The sequence below is a fragment of the Pseudopipra pipra genome, chromosome 21 (assembly GCF_036250125.1).
Source record: "Pseudopipra pipra isolate bDixPip1 chromosome 21, bDixPip1.hap1, whole genome shotgun sequence".
Classification (NCBI taxonomy): domain Eukaryota; kingdom Metazoa; phylum Chordata; class Aves; order Passeriformes; family Pipridae; genus Pseudopipra; species Pseudopipra pipra.
The window spans coordinates 10,213,996-10,219,324 of NC_087569.1; the positions used below are offsets into that span (position 1 = coordinate 10,213,996).

At 55.0% G+C, this 5,329-nt stretch overlaps 1 protein-coding gene across 8 annotated transcripts in view; it reads right to left on the reverse strand.

Annotated features, from left to right (window-relative positions):
* ACACA (acetyl-CoA carboxylase alpha) overlaps positions 1 to 3,730 on the reverse strand; it is a 113,710-nt gene extending 109,980 nt beyond the window's left edge. For 5 of the 8 annotated variants that reach the window (XM_064678083.1, XM_064678080.1, XM_064678081.1 and 2 more), the window contains exon 1: positions 1,548 to 1,654. The gene's annotated coding sequence lies outside the window, so the exon portion shown is untranslated. Of the gene's footprint in view, positions 1 to 1,547; positions 1,704 to 3,671 lie in introns of those variants that run through there. The other 3 variants (XM_064678088.1, XM_064678084.1, XM_064678087.1) reach the window with 3 other exon arrangements.
* Positions 3,731 to 5,329: the final 1,599 nt, after the last annotated feature.

Here is a 5,329-nt window from a genome sequence, read left to right on the forward strand (position 1 = left end):
AACTAACTCCAACTCTATCTCATGGAAGACAAACCTTTTCTAATTTCAATAACTAATATATTAAAAAGGAAATTTCAAGGCTTTTTGGGGTTTTTTTTTGTAAGCAGGGGAACAGGAAGAGTGAAGCATTTCACTCAAATATTCCATGAGAAACCCACCCACCCAACGCCACACGCCCTGATCCCACTGCCACAGTCAAACAACTTCACTCCCAACACCTGGTTTGTCCAACTCTGCTCCAGAGAAATGAGTTATCCATGAAACCCCACTCAGGTTTATTTCCCAAGGCACTTCCAACCCCTTGGAGCCCAGTCCCAAAGCCAGGAGTTCCTCTGGGGTTTTGCAATCAGCACTGAAGTGATAAGCTTGGCTTGTTCTCAGCACAGCTGAGAGTCCTTATTCATATTTAAATTAATTTCAGCATTGTCTGGGGCTAAATGAAACACAGACTTTCTAAGAGATCTCCTCACTGGAGCCTTTGGATTTCAGTGCTGCAAACGGAATGTGCATTGTACACTGTTATACTGTATATATACAAATATAGAGGCATATTATATATACACAAAAATATAGTTATATATACAAATATAGAGTAGTATTTCATATATACAGGTACAGAGGTACATTTCATATATACAAATACAGAGGTGTATAATATGTGTACAAATATAGGGGTGTATCATATTTATACACCTCTGCACATGGCACTGGCTCTGAAGTGTAATTGCCACAGTTCCTAAGAAGCACCTTGAATTCAGCTGAGCACCAAGATAAATTCGTGTGCCACGAGCCACTGCACACGTACTGTTTGTCTTAATACTGTTGAGCTAGACCCTGAAAACCAAAATTATCTGGATTGTCAGCTCTAGTGGGCCATGGAACACCCAAATCCTGCTCACACCACGAGCAGCGACAACTCTGCAATCCCAACCCAAAATGTGACGTGTCTGGTTCTGCCTGAGGGGAAACAAACCCCCATTCACTCCTCCACAGCTCTGCTACTACCATTAGTCACATTTTTGGCTTGACAGTGAAATGCACATGTAACAATACAAGACTTCAGAAGTTTTATAATAGTTGCACTTTAAGATCACTTCTGCTATTGTAAAATACGTCCAGGCATGAAATCTGGATAATGGAAATGAAAGTTTCTTATCTTTCCAAACCATCCCATTCTGAAGGCAAATCCACTGTGAAAAGAACATCAATATTTCAGTGGAAATAAGTTGTAGGTTCTTTCAAAGAATCAGAATAATACTTCTATAATATTGCTATGTCATATAGAGAGGAAAGGAATAAAAGTAGTTGTATTTAAAGGTCTCCTGATTAAAGCCCAGGGATCTGTGGCATTGCTGGTCAACACGAACCACCTGAAAGTGATGAACTGGATTTGTGCTCTCACTGCCCTACCTGAAGGAACCCAGGTAATGGAAAACAGCAGAGGAAAAAAGGTAAAAACAGATTAAAAAGAGATGACACCTGTGTAACAAGGCAATTACTGAGTTGCTTCTCCTGCCCACAAAAAAAAAAATCAGCAAGGTGCTCACCTATACCAGGGCTGGGGGGCAGTTTCCAGGTCGGGACAGGGTGAGGGGATGGTTCCTGCACCCAGAGGGGCCCCCAGCACCGAACACCCCCGGCGTTGCTCCGGGCCCGGCTCTGCCAGGCCGGTGCTGCCCCGTTTTAACGTGCCCAGGGACTGCCCCAGCCTGGCTCCAGCTCAGCCCTGGCTCCACCTGAGCCATGCCTCCTGGTTAATCATTGGGCATTGCTTCACTTCCCATCCCAAAATGTCCTCAGCACATACCAAACACCCTGTGAAGCCCTTTGGGTTCTAACGCCCGAAATTCCACGTCCACTGCTCTCTCCTGGGGCAGGTTGGGATCCACAGCACAGGAGGGAGCCAGAGCTACTGGAGAGTGTTCAAAGGAGGGACACGAGGATGGGGAAGGCTCTGGAAGGGCCACACGAGGAGCACTGGGGGCACTGGGTTTGCTCAGCGGAGCAGAGCAGACCGAGGGCAGAGCAGGGCAGGGCAGGGTCAAATTGGATCTCAGGAACAGGTTCTCCCCCCAGAGGGTGGTTGGCACTGAACAGGCTCCCCAGGGCAGTGGTCAGGAGTTGGACTGGATGATGCTTGTGAGTCCCTTCCATCTCAGGACATTCTGTGATCCTATGAATGTATGTCCAGAGGGGAGAGGTTCTAGGTATCTGGTTTTCACATTTACTGTACTGACATTACACACACAAACCTCAATTTACAAGTGGAAGAGACGCTTCCCAGGTCTCCTCCAGTCAGATGTGTCTGTGCCAATTCCAAAAATCACAGTCACAGAATATCCCAAGTTGGAAGGGACCCACAAGGATCCCAGAATCCTGGAATGGTTTGGGTTGGAAGGGACCTTAAAGCTCACCTCATTTCACCCCCTGCCACGGACAGTGACACCTTCCACCAGGTCAGGTCACTCCAAGCCCCGTCCAACCTGGCCTTGGACACTTCCAGGGATGGGGCAGCCACAGCTTCTCTGGGCAGCCTGTGCCAGGGCCTCCCCACCCTCACAGGGAAGGATTTCTTCCCAGTATCTAATCAAGTCCAACCCCTGGCCCTGCACAGACACCCCAACAATCCCACCCTGTCCCTCAGAGCATTGTCCAAATGCTCTTCGAGCTCTGTCAGCCTTGGGGCTGTGACCAAACCCTGGGGAGCCTGTTCAGTGCCAACCACCCTCTGGGGGAAGAACCTTTTCCTGAGATCCAACCTAAAACTCCACAGAGACCAAAAAAAACCCTCCATATTTACAATTCTCCTAGTTAGCTAAAACACTCGAGACTGTCTAAATCCCGCTGCTTTTGAGAGAATTTGGCATCACTTAAACCAGTTTGCTGAGTATTTCCTGCCTGCTAAACCAGAACGCACTCCACTCACGCTCTGGATACTTATTTTTAACACGGCATTTTTCATTTTAAACTTCCCCGAGAAGACTTTTAAGAGACGCCGCGAAAAGGCGAGGCGGAGAACAATTCGCTTTGCTCCGCAAACCCGCTTTTTACAACTTCGCCGCTCTCGAGCATCCCGGGGAGGGGGGGCGGCCCCTCGGCACAACCAGACCCGAACTCTCGCCCGAGATCCTGAAATTCCCCCCGGGGGCTGGGAGAAGGATGGGATGGGATGGGATGGAGGAGGGATGCGCCGGGCTCGCTCCCCGCCGCCCACGTGTTGTTCCACCGCGCGGGGGGCGCGGGGCGGCCACGGCAGCGACCGGACCGGCGGCACCGGGGGGGGTACCGGGGAGGAACCCAGAGGGAACCGGGGGAGAACCGAGAGGGAACCGGGGGAGAACCGGCCGGCGCCGGGAGCCCCCCGCCCACCCCCGCCTGCGGAGCGGCACCGACACCGGGCCGAGGAGCCCCGAGGCGGCGGCGCTCGGTGCTCCATCTCCCGCTGGCTCTTCCCGGTACGGCCCGGCATCCCGTTACATCCCGCCGGCCCGGCTGGGCACGGCATGGCCTGGCACGGCATGGCCCGGCCATCTCCCGGCGCCCGGCCAGCTCCCGCCCGCCTGGCCCAGCCCCAACCGCGCAGCGCCGCGCCCGCCGGTGCCGCGGAGCCCCCCGGTGTGTCCCCTCCCTCGCCGTGGGTCCCCCCCCGCCGGTGCCCGCCCCGCCCTCACCTCACGGTGCCGGTGCAGCGGAGCCGCCGCGGGCCCCCGGCCTGGCGCTCCCGCCGCCACGCCCCCGGACACGCCCCCTCCCGCGCAGGCCACGCCCCTCGGTGGTGTGATCGGGGTTACTTCAGGTCAGGGCCCCCCGCGGGCCACGCCCCATCATGCGCAAGGCGCGCTCCCATTGGCCGGCGGGCGGAGGGAGGGGGCGGGGGGCGTGGCCACGCCCCCCGCCCCCTCCCTCCGCCCGCCGGCCAATGGGAAAGCGCGTGTGGGGCGGGGCCGAGTGTGGCCTGAGCGGGGGGGGGCGGACACACCCCTTGGACAGGGGACCCCCCCCATGGCCGGGACCCCCCGAACAGGGATCGGTGATCCAGGGATCGGTGATCCAGGGACTGCGGCAGCTCGGACAGGAAAGGCTGAGGGAGCTGGGCCTGCTCAGCCTCGAGAGGAGACACCGAGAGGGGACCCCATCCGTGGGGAGGGGTCAGAGGAATTGATCCCATCCCATCCCATCCGCTGGGAGGGGCGGGGGCACAAGAGGAATTGATGCCCAAAAATTTCCACCTGGACAACGAGGAAGAACTTCTTTGTTGCAAAGCGACCGAGAGCTGAACAAGTTACCCAGGGAGGGTGTGGAGTGTCCCTCACTGGGGATATTCCAGAACCGTCGGCACGCAACCCATGTGCTCTGGGATGGCCCTGCTGGAACAGGGAGGGGGGATCAGACGGGACACTTTGGTCCCTTCCAGCCTGGCCCATGCTGTGAGGACCCCAGCCCGGCCAGGTCCTTGCACACGAGAGCCCCACGTGGCTGCTGCCCTGTCCCTTCCCTTGGCACAGGCAGGGGACAGAGCTGATAACAGGTGGCAAGGACGGGGCAAAGCGCTGCCAGCGCCTGTCCTGCCTGTCTGTGACCTTTAGTTGCCTGTGCTGCAGACATCCGATGAATTAAAGAACCACCCCTCCTCCTTTTTCCTTTTTTATCTTTTTTGTTTTATTTGAACTTTGAGGCATCACGGGGTTGGTGCAATTTAACTGGGATGAGTAACTCGAGTTTAATTCCCGATGCTGCTGCATCTGGTCACCTGTGCAGGCTGATCCTGCTGGAGCCTGGGGGGTACAAAAGCCCAAGGACCTGCACAAACAGCTGTGGGGGCTCTTCTAACAGTCTTCAGGCAGGGCCCATCACTGCCAGCCCTTCCAGGGATGGGGCAGCCACAGCTCCTCCTCATGGGGAAGTAGGGTTTTCCTGTATTATTTATATTTTTGGGTTCTTTATTCCTGCACTTTACACAAAGCGTGATTCCAGGTCTGGGAGGACATTCCTGACAGAGCCCACCCTGGCTCTGGGACAGCCTCAGGCTCACAGACACTCCAGCAGCAGGAGTGCTGACGGAACAGTGAGTTTCCTGAGCCACACACTCCAGGGCCAAACTCCAGGCAGTTTCTTTTTAAGATGCATTTCAAGACTGAGGCAGTGTTAGAGGGTGTGAGACTGTGCTTGAGGAAACTACGCTGACTTGGGAGCACATGGGGGGATATGTGCCTGCTGCAGGCAGGAATTACACAGCCAGAAAATCTTATTTGGGGCTTTGTAGCTAATGAAATTACTGGGGGAACAGATCATGTCCTCACATCCATCCATCCAGACCAAATCTGGAAAA